The following is a 14,163-nucleotide window of genomic DNA, read 5'->3' on the forward strand; positions in this document are numbered from 1 at the left end:
GCCCTGGAGCTGATCTGTGGGTCCCGGGCTGGTCCTTGGATATAGGCATTCTCTCAGCTCCATTGTTGGAGAAAGCACTGGCACCCCACTCCAGTCCTCTTGTCTGGAAAATTCCATGGACGGACGAGTCTGGTGGGCTGCAGTCCATGGGGTCGCTAAGAGTCGGACGCAACTGAGTGACTTCACTTTCTCTTTTCCCTTTCATGCATTGGAGAAGGAAATGACAACCCACTCCAGTGTTCTTGCCTGGAGAATCCCAGGGACGGGGGAGCCTGGTGGGCTGCCGTCTATGGCGTCGCACAGAGCCGGACACGACTGAAGTGACTTAGCAGCAGCAGCTCCATTGTATCAACAAGCACAGCAAGACTAATTTGCCAAACATTCTTTTCATTCCCTCATCCTAACTAGCTCAGGCCACTTGTTTTTCAGGGGCTCCCATCCCAGCATCCTCGGATCCTGTTGCTTCGGAGAGTACAGCCAGCCTGTAATTGTTCCAGTGCCCGTATCTGCTCACCCGGAAAAACACTGCCTTCCCCATCCTGCGTCTTTCCAAATGCCAACTTTCTGGAAACTTTCTTGATCAGCAAACACAGAACAAAAAGAAAGAACACCTCATCTTAGTCCTGTTTAGCCCTCTACCATTTACAAAGTGGGCTTCCCTGGTGGCTCAATGGCAAAGAATCTGCCTGCCAAGCAGGAGACATGGGCTGTATCCCTGGGTCAGGAAGATCCCCTGGAGAAGGAAATGGCAACCCACTCCAGTATTCTTCCCTAGGAAATCCCATAAACAGAGGAGTCTGGCGGGGCTACAGTCTATAGGGTTGCAAAGAGTTGGACACGACTTATCGACTAAACAACAATGACTTTTACTAAGCACTTCTGCACACATCTGATCTCCCTTCTCATAACACCCCTGTGGACTGTGAAATAATATTTCCATTTCAAAGATGATGATGTTAAAGCTCAGAAAAATTAAACCAAAATCACAACACCACATGGCTTACAGTTGACAAGGTTGGGTTTTTCAACCCTGATTGTGTGACTCTGGATCAAATTCCCTCTAGCATACTTAAAAGGAAGACTGTATTTATGTGATTCTAAATATTAGTAAATATAAACCACCATCTCATCTTCTGATTGATATGTTTAGTAGCTGTGTATCTTTGTAGGCCAAATTCAGTGTCAAATGTGTACTTGCCATTCAAAAAACTACACATCATTAGCTATTTTTACCAAAAAAAATGGGTTTTTCCTGTTCAGCCTATATACCACAGACATACTGCTGACTAGCTGATCATTTATGCATTTTACTTCATATTCTCTGCCATTCTGCATGACTTGACCACATAGTGCTTTATTTAATTCATTCTGTAAAATAGGAATGATGCCTGAGATGATTATCCTGATAGTTAAATGAGGCAATGATTACAGAGACCTCAGCTAGCAGGTGTTCACTTCAGTTCAGTTCAGTCACTCAGTCGTGTCCAACTCTTTGCAACCCCATGGACTGTAGCAGGCCAAGCTTCCCTGTCCATCACCATCTCCTGAAGCTTACTCAAACTCATGTCCATCAAGTCGGTGATGCCATCCAACCATCTCATCCTCTGTCGTCCCCTTCTCTTATTGCCTTCAACCATTCCCAACATCAGGGTCTTTTCTAATGAGTCAGTTCTTCACATTAGGTGGTCAAAATATTGAAGTTTCAGCTTCAGCATCAGTTCTTCCAAAAAATATTCAGGACTAATTTCCTTTAGGATTGACTGGTTTGATCTCCTCGCAGTCCGAGGGACACTCAAGAGTCTTCTGCAACACCACAGTTCATAAGCATCAATTCTTCGGCACTCATCCTTCCTTATGGTCCAACTCTCAGATCCATACATGACTACTGGAAAAACCATAGCTTTGACTAGATTTGACTAGCCTTTACTAGGTTTTCACTTAATGGTATTATATACTACTGCTTCTACTGCTACAACTTCATTATATTCACTAAAACCAAGTAGAGTTTTTTGTTTTTTTTTTTTACTATTTATTTATGTGGTTGCACCAGGACTGTGCACTAGGGATCTTCTACCTTTTTTGTGGCACACAGGGTTTTTTTAGTTGTGGCCTGTGAACTCTCAGTTGCTGAATGTGGGATCTAGTTTCCTTACCAGGGATCAAACTTGGGCCCCCTGCTTTGGGAGTGTGGAATTTGAGCCACTGGACCACGAGGGAAGTCCCTTAAGTAGACTTTTGTTTTCTAAAAAGTGCCTGATGTACTATAACGCAGTGTGGATACCATGATTCAGAGAAGCAGAAAAATGATTTCGTCTCCTTGGCCTTATTTAATCATTTCTTTCTTTTCAGGAAGCTCCTGGAGCCCACAGTCCAATGGAGGACACAGACATGCAGACAAACAGCTCCTCCGTGATGACGGAAGTGCTCTAATGAGCACGCCCAGGGCTTTGAAGGAGGCAGCTTTACACTGAGTTTGGGGAAAGATAGTCAGGGAAGACGAGGTGGAACCGAGTCTTGAGAGACAGGGAGAATTTCTCTGGGATCCAAGAAGAAAAAATGCATGCTATTCTGATAAGAGGTCAGGCAAAGGCAAAGGAGCAGGAAACAGAATGACACATTTGGAGAATGGCAAAGAGGTGGGGTTTCCCACACGGCTCAGTGTTAACGAATCTGCCTGCCAATGCAGGAGATGCAAGAGACACGGGCTGGATCCCTGGATTGGAAAGATCCCCTGGAGAAGCGCATGGCAACCCACTCCAGTATTCTTGCCTGGGAAATCCTATGGCCAGAGAGCCTGGCGGGCTACAGCCTGTGGGTTGCAAAGAGACAGACACGACTTAGTGACGAAGCACACAAAGAGGTGGGATGTCTGCTCCACAGACGCTGGGCAGGGCCGGACGGGGGATGGAGACAGAGAGACTGGCAGGGACCTGGTCATGAAGAAAGCATCAGGAGGGCCTTGGATCTGATCCTCTAGCCTGGTAGAGAAACCTTACCGCTGCATACTGGAATCACCTATGGGAACTTGAGAACACAAACACTCAGGCTCCATCTCAAGATTCTAATTCATTTGGTCTTGGGTAAAAAGGAAAAACTCTCCAGGTGATTCTAATGTGCACCCAGGACAATGGTGAGTCCTTTAAAAGATCTGAAGCAGGAATCATTTAAACAAATATGCAGACAGGTCATTCTGGGAGTAGTCTGATGAGAAGGATGTCTGGAGGGGGCTGGAAAGAAGGCAAGGAGACAGCTGGGGATGGCAAAGAGAGAAATAAGTAAAAGCTATTTGAATGGAAGAATCAACTAGTTATAAACTCAAGGAGAGAGAAAGGGGGAACCAGACCAGAGGGACGGTCTGGCAGAAGAAGAATTAAGTCAGTGTGCTCTCTGAGGAGCCCGTGGGAGACGCAGCTGGCACTTTCAAGCAGGATGCCTCCACAGTGGACTTTGATCCACGATGGACTTTGATGCTAAGAGGAAGCCGGGCTGAAGATGCAGCCATGCATCGCATTGACACATAAGCTGGCTGCACACATGAGCATGGATGATGCCCAAGGAAAGCAGATGAGAGAGATGAAAAAGAAATAGGGCAAAAGAAGGAACTTGATCAATACCAATACTGAGAGGTGACTGGATGTGTCAGGATCACCTGGAGGTTCTTACTAAAAATTTAGTTTCTTGGTGCTACCCCAGACTGAATCAGAACAGCCAGGGGGTAAGACCCCAGAAACTGATTTTTCCTAAGTTCCCAGGCACTTCTGAATCAAGGTTAGGCTGGACACTGTATCAGTTTGCTAACACTGCCATAACAAACTACCACAAACTTGGTGACTTAAAACAACAGAGATTTATTCTCTCACAGCTATGGAGGCCAGAGGTCCAAAACCATGATGTAGGCAGGGCCGTGCCCTCTCTGAAGCCTCCAGGGGGAGAATCCTTCCTGCCTCTTCCAACTTGTGATGGTTCTGTGGTCCCTTGGCCTGTGGCTGCATAACTCCAATCTCTGCCTTCATCTTCACATGGCCCTCCCCTTTCTGCATCTCTCTTCTGTGTGTCTTTTATAAGGACACTTGTCATTGGATTCAGGGTCCACCTGATAATCCAGGATGAATTCATCTCAAGATCCTTGAAAATTTACATCTGCAAAGACCCATTTTTTTTCCCCAAAAAAGATCACATTCACAGTTTTGGGGATGTAGAAACATCATCTAGCAGGCTACCAGACACCGTGACAATAACTCAACTGGGTGGATGAGGGAGAGGACTGGAGTCCAGAACTCCAAGCTAAGTTCTCCAACAGCGGCAGGAAGAGGTGGGGGGAAAAAAAAAAAAAAAACCCAAGAGAGAGTCATCCGTTAAGTATACAGCTCCACTTCTAAGTCTCGTGCAGCCCTAGGGATCCCAGGCCACTAAGTATCCAGGGCTCCAACTGAAAGTACTTTAGAAAACAGAAAAAAGCACCACAATTACCAATTGATAAAATACTAGACCACATTACCCTCAAAATAGAGGTGAGCGCTTTGAAGGCCTGAAAAGGCTTTTATTTAATTCACTTTCTAAACTAAATGAATTTGACATGAAGCTAGGATTTCATCTCTAGGATGCTGTGGCCATTTTCTCCTCACCACCTTAGTAACTTCCAGTCCAAACAATAAGTCACCATGGGAGCATGGCATCAGTTTTTCCATTTTCTGAAATATTTCCTAGGAGAGATTTCCCTGGCAGTCAGGGGGTACGGGTTTGATCCTTGGTCGGGGAGCTAAGATCCCATATGCTTTGTGGCCAAAAACCCAAAAAACATTTAAAAAAAATCCACAGAAGCAATAATGTAACAAACTCAATAAAGACCTTAAAAAACAGTGCACATCAAAAAAATCTTAAAAAGAAAAAAGTGTTTCCAAGGAGCAGGCAATACTCTCAGTCAACAACAGTGAAGAAGGTTTGGTTACACCTCCCTTCTCATCACCTACCAGTGTCCCAAAATCTTCACAGACTGCCCTCATTTTTATATCTATACATGCTCTACCTTCAAAGTTCTACATTATTACTATTTGCATGGGCTCCCTGATGCACAAAAGCTGTCTGCCCTCTAACAAGGAATTCCCCTTCTCAGCAACAGGGTTCGCATGACCAGAGGGTCGATGGTGAGTGGTGGGGGTGGGTGAATAAGGAGTCCAGTACTTGGCTGAAGTTAAAGTCGCAGCCAGGGGACAAAGCCTTCAGGATCAGATTCTCAGTGTGGTCAAAACCACCCCATCATACAACCACCCCATCATAATATGAAAAGGCACACCTCTCCGTAGCCTTCACCCAGAGACTGTCCCAAAGTACTGCTGAGCTAGCAAATCCACAAGGATTTGCTGTCTCTGCTTCACTGCAGTGTCTAGAGTGGTTCTCCCTGGACAGTAACACACAGGAGTCAGCTGAGGACCATGTGAAGTGCAATGTCTGACACAGTGGGTTATCTATGTGTGGGCCTTCCTTTACGTCAGGGTGGGGATGGTGGAGGTACACAACCAAGTGTAAGGTTCAAGGAAACCAAGTTTCCATATCTGCTGGCGAGATGACAAGTTATCATGGTGATGATGATGGTGCCAATGACGATGAAAACTAATATTTACTGAGCACTTTCTACATGCCAGGCCTTGTGCTGACTATTTGCAGACATTATGACCCACTTAGCACCAAGAGAGCTGATGAAAAGGAGAGTGATTAAAAGATGTTTAGAAAAAAGGGAAGGCATTATAAATTCCAGGATGTTCGGAAAGTCAATAGAGTGTCAACAGAAAAAGGGAGGACAACTCTCACATTGTCCCAGCCTAGGATGAGTTAGGAAGCAGCTAACTGCCTGATATTTCAGAAAGCATCCTTGGGCCAAGGAGGTCAATATCATAGACCAGGTATATCAAGATATGACTGCTGTCCCCTGTTTTCACCCCATTGCCCAAGACCATCCAGATCAACCTTGGCATTTAGCTGCCTTGGGAGTGACAAGGCCAGATAAGATGGGGGTTCCTTTGGTGGGTTCTTCCTGTTGCAGCCTGAAATGGGCACTCTGAGCACAGAGCGGCTTAATCAAGGCTGCTTTGTCTGATGCCTCTCCAGATGTCCTTGGACACAAAAGCTGTGTTCTCCCAACGAATCACTTTGCCTGTATGAGATGGACACACTTCACAGCCAAAGTAGCTCCTTTCTTTGCTGTGACATGGAGAAGGCTCAATGGCCATGAAATTTTCTTGGGCTGGGCCTTGGAGAGCTCCAAGCCCAACGCTCTGCAGGAAAAGACTGGGCAGGTTGCCAGTGAGGAAATCCAGCCTGGTGGATTGAGTCAGATGGTGAAGCTCTACAACTGCTGAGCAGAGCAGTAGTCCAGAGGCTGAATCGGCCTGCAGACCTGGTTCATTCAGCCCTACAGTACTTTAGAAGTTTTCATGTCCTCCAGTTTGCCATGATCTAACCATTCTATCTTCTTAAATCCAGCCTACACTGAACATTCGTATCACCTTCCTGTCCCTGTATATATCAGCATTTTAGACCCTAACTACAATGACATAGAGATACATCACTTAGGCCTGTAACGTATCAGTGATTCCTACAGTGATTCACAGGCCTCCTAAAATTTAGATGGTGAGATACCAGTATTCAAGCTTTCAAAACTACAGAAGTACTCCATTTTAATGAAGAAGAGGTGGTCAGAAGCCTTAACCCGGAATATATTTGGGTCACATAATATTTCTTCAGGTTCCCTCTAGTTTGTTCACTCCCATGTGGAAAATCTCCTACTATATGAGTCCTGGGAGACAAAGAGGGTAGATATCAAATTCTCCACTTTGTTTCAAATTATTTTATTTATTTTTAAATTTTTGTTTATTTTTGGCTGTACTGCAAAGCTTGCAGGCTCTTAGTTCCTTCACCAGGGATTGAACCTGGGTCCCAGCAGTGAAAGGACAGAGTAATAACCACTGGACCATGATCCCTAAAGTCATTTTAACGATACGGTCTGCTCAAGCTCTGAGAAAGGGATGATAACTCCTCATCAGACCTCCACACAATCAGACTCACACTTTCAGAGGCATCCATTTTTAGAGAGGGTTCCAGGGGCTTCCCTGGAGGTCCAGTGGTTAAGACTCCATGCTTCCACTGCAGGGGGTGCAGGTTTGATCCTCTGTTGGGAAACTAAGATCCTGCATCCCATGCAGCATGGCCAAAAAAAATTTTTTTAACTAAAAAAATAAATCCAGGAAAAGAGGGTTCCATATTCACCATTAGCAGGTGACGTAACAAGGGAAGCAGTAACTACAGAGGATGCACAGCTCCTTACTCGGTAAGGGCATTCTGAATTGATATCATGCTCCATCACTGCATTACCAAGACAACAACAATTCTAGAAACTAGATCAGAGAAGCACAGCCCGGATGTCAAACAATAGGGTCAACACAATAAAGCCTAACCAGCAAGACACTTGGGGAATCTCAGAGGAGTTCTCAGTGCAACAGTGGCGATCTCTTCAAGGAAGCAACCCTACCTGGTATAGAGACTTTGGGGGTGCTGGTGCAGAGCGAATCCCTTGGTCTGGAGACCAATCTAAGCATCCAAATGCCAATGTACAGAAATGATTTTTATGGCCCTGGGCTGTCAGCTATTTATTTGAGTCCACGTAGATACTTTCCTTGTACACACGCCTTCTCTTCTGTTTTCCACAAATCTCTCCCCGCAGTGTTTTCCATCATTTCTCTTCCACCTTCCATTTTTCCAGTTTGAAGCCACCACTGGCAATAACGCAATCTCTGGAAAGAGGCCAGGTATGACACAGACCTTGTGGGACTGTCACCTCACCCTGCAGTTCAGGACGTGCGGGTGACTAGAGGGACCGTCAAACAAGCCCACCAGCTGGGCTGACGCAAGACCAGAGGCTCAGAAGCTTTTCTGTACTGCGGAAATGCTACCAAAACTCTGGCCAGACACACACATGGATGCACAGTGGTTCAGACAAAGGAAACTGGGAAAAACTGTGGGGCGGGGGGAGGGCAAAGTATTAAAGGAACTAAATTCCTGTTTGCTTCTGCCAAGTTAACCCTCAAAATAAATCTGATCAAAACTAAATGAAGGTTTCTGGCAGTGGGTATCCAAACAGTTCCCCCTGCTCACCTGTTTTAGAGTGAAACGATCTGGGGGCGAAGGGAACAGGGAGCAATTACATCAATAAATATGTTGCCTGCATTAAAAAAAAAAAAAAATGTAAAATTCCCCAGACAAACCTAAACTCAGTGTAGATAAAAGCCCACAATAAACTGTTTAGAAATATTATGCTTTAAATACACTGATTAAAAAAAAAAAATCTAAAAATAGGCTGTTCTGTAGAACGGCTCGAGTCTCTGCCTGTGCTTTCATTTTAGAAAACAAATGCTCATGGACTCCTCAGGGGGAGGGGTTAGCACAGGGATTCAAACGCACAGAAAATGGCCACCGGGTTTCAGAAACCTGAACGCAACAACCAGGGGCACTCAGGGGACCTTCTGGAAACACAGGGCACTTACCTTTCACAAGAGTCAGTGCTAGAGACAGATATAACCTGTTTTTTTTTTTTGCCCCACCAGCGACATGATTTACATGGCCTCCAAAGTGTTTGTTTGCTGAACGCCACAATGACTAATCACCCGACTTTTGTTTTTCTCTCTGAACCAGAGAACCTCATAGGAGGGAAACAGGTCATTTTTAATGTAAGGGAGCTGCTAGGATTGGAGGTAAGATTTCTGTTTAAGCTTCATACATGAAAAAGAGAAGTTAAGGACCTCGAAAAGTATTTCCTAAAATAGGGACGCGCAGTCTTCTTATCAGACATGCCAATCATTCAATAGAAAAGAAAGTCTTAAAATAGATCATTCAAACATGGTACAAAGCTCTTGAGTGATTTCCTGAAACTTGTCAAAAAACAAAAATGAATATTCAGACTTAAATAAACAACCAAACAAGGTCAGAACTCACTTTGCAGTGTATATTCATTTACAGGGAAAAAAACAAAACGTTCTCCCAGGTAATTTACAATGCTTCTATGCAAAAAGAGTCAACTTGCAGGGTAGAGTGGCTAAAGAAAACTCCAGAATTGCTAGACCTTGACAGGAAAAAATCTTAAAGGTCAGGCTTTTTTTTTTCAAACCCGATTTAGCACAGCACCCGGGGTAGGCCAGTTCTCTAATGTCTGAGTAAAACCCCATTTGGGGCTTCATTTCACTGCCACGTCATCCCTTTTTCCGTCTATCCCTGTGACTTCGCCTTGCTCAAAGTGGTCCTCCCACCCCTTCCCGTTTTAAAGCAAAGATGGAACATGCATTAGTCTGAGGGAAAGGGTGGAACATGCAACAGAAGAAATTTGCAGCAGGGACCCGGGATGCAGTAAGGCTGGCCACAGCCTCCCCTACGAGTACCAAGGACCACCCGAGACCTTGGCATCCCTGCTCTCTGAGTTCGGGTCAAGGACTATAGGACCAGAATAGACGGGTCTACACAGGGACAGACCAGAATGCTGAGTAGATTCTGAGACCAAAAAAATCCTCCCTTTGGTCTAGAAGTGAATCGGCGTTCTATTAGAGCTAATCAGAAATCTCCATGCCTGCATGAAAATGCTTATGCGTTTGGGGAGACGGATTCTGAATGCCTCTGTCTTCTGCCTGGTGAGATAATAAATTCAGCTCTGTTTTTACTGAATCGCTGGTCTTATTATCTAGTGATAATCAACTCTGCAAATAATCACAAGTGTTCTAACACACAAACAGGAAAAATGACACAAACAGAACGGGACCTAGAAACAACATCCCATGCACAAAGCAGGAAGTGGCAGCTTGTATCTGTTCTCACCTGGCACAAAGCCGGCCTTCAGGGGGTGGCCGAAAGAACCCCAGGATGCTCCTCTAGCACTTGAACAGCCACTGGATTCCTCAGGACCACGGGGCGACGAGGACCACGCGCACAAGTGTGACCAGCAACATGGTCTGTGCAAGCTGGGTCTTCCTCTTTATACTCCTAGAAAAAATGCTACATTCCTCTCAAAACTAAATTATTGGAGACCTTAGTAATTTTCACTTAAATGAGAGAGGAAAAATGCTTTAAAAAATAGGAGACAGCCTTCTGCCTCTCTTAGATTAAAAGGAAATTTTCTTGACTCTCTTAATTGACAAGAATCCAAGAGCTTCGATGGAACAGGAAGTTTGCATTGTGGTGTCTTTCTGGTGACGTCTGTAAGAAGCCCAGCAGGCATGGCGGGCTGCTCTCATCAACAGAACAGTTGGAGAGAGCCAGTGCTTCCTTAGGCTTGGCTTGCTGACTGCCCGTTCCTGCTCTCCTGATAATCCACCTTAGGACAGGACCTACCTGTTTCTGCAGCAAACTGGACAGGCAAGGGACACTAGCTTCTGTTCCCTGTCTGCCACAAGTGGTATGACCCTGAGCAAATCCTACGTCTTCCCTGCACTTCCATTCTCTTATCTGGAACATGAAGAGGCTGGGCTAGTTTATTTCTCAGGTTCTTTCCAGCCATACAGTTTCAAAACATGATTCCTTACCTCCCATTTTGTCACCTGTTGATTGATTCCCCAACCAGTAGAAACAAATCCTCATTTCCTCCAGAGCAGACTATCTCTCCCACCCTTAAACCCATGCACTCTCCTCAAAAGTGTATGGGTAAAGGCCCGACCCAAGGTCTGGCCAGTACAAGTACCCCTTGGAGGACAGTGGGAGGGAGCTTCGCAACTGGGATCTCTGGCCAACCTCAGACGTGGAATTACCATCTGCTTGCTTTTCTACCAGGGAGGAAGTAGAATTACTGCTGGAAGGAGCCTTTTCCATCACTGAACCAAACTTCCTCAGGTTACAGGTGAGGAAATAAAGCCAGCACAATTCTGTGCCTTTCTTTCCCAAGGCAGCACAGTGGGTCACGGGAACCAGTCCAAGGCCTCCAGTCTGATCTTTTACATGATGGTCTCTGACCTCCCCCTCAAAACCCCACTGCAGGGCTCTGAGTTCTTACCCCTGTAGACTTCCTTAGGGCCTCAGGGCAATCCCCTGAGGAACTGTTTTAAACTTTCAAAGTGACAGAGCAACTCTGGGAACATAAAGTCCCACACAGGGACAGTGACAGCTATAAAGTGAAAGTGAAAGTGAAGTCGCTCAGTCGTGTCTTGACTCTTTGCGACCCCTGGATTGTAGCTTGCCAGGCTCCTCTGTCCATGGGATTTTCCAGGCAAGAGTACTGGAGTGGGTTGCCATTTCCTTCTCCAGATGATCTTCCCAACCCAGGGATCAAACCTGGGTCTCCGGCATTATAGGCAGATGCTTTACCGTCTGAGCCACCAGGGAAGTCTAATGACAGCTACAGCAAGACACAAATCTTTGACCTTATCAGTGCAGCAATCCACTGGTGTCTTCTCTTTAAAAGACAAGCCTGCAGCAGCACTTAGATGATAGATAAGAACAGGTGAGAAAGATAGGGAGGCCCTAAGGGCAGGGTCTTGATCTGATGATACCTAGCACCGAGTTCACATTTGTTGAATGAATTCAAGTTTGCATAGTACCTCTGTCCATTCGCTTCTTGTCAAAAATTCTGAGATTACTGGAATACCAGGGGCAAGGGTCTCTAAGCCACAATCAGGAACGATGAGCTATTTCATGCTCTCAGTATGTGGCTGGGGAAACTACTGGGGTGTGGAGACAGAAGCCTGGACTTTGGAGCTAGATAAGAGCCCAGAGTGTGAAAAACTCATGTCTACAACATCAGACCGAACCTCTCAGACTCAATTTCTGCCACACCAGTTATTTGGAGATTCCAGTAAGATGGCTGAGATAATGCACGTAACAGGCAGAATGGTCTTCACGAAATTCAGTTCAGTCTTCTCCCCTCAGGGCCTATGGGTTTAGACATAGAAGCCCTAATTCTAAGCAAGGTTCCAGGACACTGGCATCCTGTTCCAAAAGAAGTGAGCCGTCAGTGGAATGCCAACAACAGTTATAAAATGACTCAATAGAGTTTTAATAAACATATCCCCATTGAGTCACCTGATTTTTAAATTACATATAAGGAATGTAAAGTGCAACTTAATAAACACGAGTCAAATATGTTTTATATTCTCCATAAATAGCTTAACACCAAACATGTATGTATGTCTCAATCCTTTCCTGTGAATAAATAAAGAAGAGAGCTGGGAAGAGGAGGAGAAAAAAGGATAAATTATTCTCTCACCTATAAAATGAGGTTGGAAACAATGTGAACTAGTCTAAAAAGTATATGATTATAAGATGTGAAGAAAAAGCAAATATAATGACACAGATGTTTATCAACCAGAAGACAGAGTCAGATAGACAAATGCATCAAACTATTTTGATGGTGTGCTTGTGCACTGTTACTGCCATTAAATATATTATTGGTAACAACATTTAAAGTTGCACTGGTTTTGCAAACTCTGGGCATAGGAACAGGGTGTTACCACAGGAAAAGAAGTTGATATGAGGGCTGTGTCACCCAACACTGCTATGGATACACCGCAGATGGCGACAGTGGGGTGTGATAAGACTACCGTTCCTTTACTATCTGGGATCCATGTGTCTTTATCTTATTACAAAATAATTCGCAAACATGAATAACACAAAACTTTTGAGCACAGGCACGTCTTTATGGATTTGAAATCAGCCTAACAAGTCTCAGGTTTATCTCCTTTCTCTGCTTCCTAAAAACTGGCGTTTGCTAATCTTTATCACTGCAGTACTTGTTTAAAATGAAGATTCTCAGGAGTCTGCCTGAAATTTACTGAATTTGAGTCTCTGTGCCAAGGACCTGAGAACCTACATTTTAGTCAATCCATCAGGTGTAATCTTTTATAAAAAAAAAAATTTTTTTTTGATGTGGACCATTTTTGAAGTCTTTATTATATTTATTACAATATTGCTTCTATTCAGTGTTCTGGTTTTTTGGCCATGAGGTGTGTGGGATCTTCTCTCCTACCACAGATTGAACCCACACCCCCTGCACTGAAAAGTGAAGTCTTAACCACTGAACAACCAGGGAACTCCTTCCCATGTAGATTCTTATCCATACTAAATTGCAGATCATTTGAACTCTCACAGGATAGACTAGCTATCGTGGAAGGTATGTGCTTGCCATGACAAAATGAACATGCTAAAATAAGTCATAAAAATAAGCCTTTAGGTATAGACAGATATTAGACAAAAATACATATACCTAAAAAATTGTAAGGGGAATGGAATTAGCATTTATTAATTGTTTACTATGGCATGATCCTGACCAAGTTATATATTATTCAATCTCCAAAATAATCCTATTTGAGTTATGGATGGAAAAAATTAGGCTTAGAGAATAACTTTTCTGAAGTCACAAATCTGGAAAATGGCCCAGCTAGGTTATGAAACTAGATTTATCTGACCCCAGCCTTCTCATTCCATTGTACTAAGCTCATATGCCCATGAAAACACATACACACATGCGTGCGCGTGCACACACACACACACACACACACACACACTCTCTCTCTCTCCTGTCATACAACAGTCATATGGCAAAAGGCAAAATACAAACCTGATTACTGTTAGAAACCTTTGCATCAACAGAAATGTAGTTTTTAAGAACTTTCTATCAACGGATATTCTTTGGTCGTCTGTTGACAACAGAATAAAGAAGATGACATCTATCAAAACCACATTTAACATCTTGAAATTTTAGTAGTCAGAAGTGTGTTTGGGGGCTTGCTAGGATAAAATTTTTGTGGTGAGTCTTCACATTTTTTTTTTTTTTGAAATGAAACCACTTGATATCACTCTGCAAGTCACAGCATGTTACAAAGGAAAACAACAAATAAGGGATCTAGCACTTGTCAATCCAATGGCCATCTTGGGCCTCATATCCCCTGTCTCCTTCATCTGGGCTTCCCTGGTGGCCAAGCGGTAAAGAACCTGCCTGCAATGCAGGAGACCCGGGTTCGCTCCCTGAGTGGGGAAGACCCCCTGGAGGAGTGCCTGACAACTGACTCTAGTACTCTTGCCTGGGAACCGTGACTGAAGCGACCAAGCAGAAGCCAGACACTCCACACTCTCTCTACTGCTAGCCAGAGCCCTGTTCTCTCATTCTTCCTTGCTCTCTTGTCAGACTTTTTGCTAGGC

General features: G+C 44.4%; 1 protein-coding gene across 15 annotated transcripts in view; it reads right to left on the bottom strand.

Annotated features, from left to right (window-relative positions):
* ZBTB38 (zinc finger and BTB domain containing 38) overlaps positions 1–14,163 on the bottom strand; it is a 77,535-nt gene that overhangs the window by 27,524 nt on the left and 35,848 nt on the right. Inside the window, exon 5 of one of the 15 annotated variants that reach the window (XM_043474248.1) lies at positions 9,856–10,020. The exons of the other annotated variants lie outside the window; for them this stretch is intronic. The gene's annotated coding sequence lies outside the window, so the exon portion shown is untranslated. The remainder of the gene's footprint in view (positions 1–9,855; positions 10,021–14,163) is intronic. 15 annotated transcript variants of the gene reach the window in all.

Source organism: Cervus canadensis, chromosome 7, assembly GCF_019320065.1.
Source record: "Cervus canadensis isolate Bull #8, Minnesota chromosome 7, ASM1932006v1, whole genome shotgun sequence".
Classification (NCBI taxonomy): domain Eukaryota; kingdom Metazoa; phylum Chordata; class Mammalia; order Artiodactyla; family Cervidae; genus Cervus; species Cervus canadensis.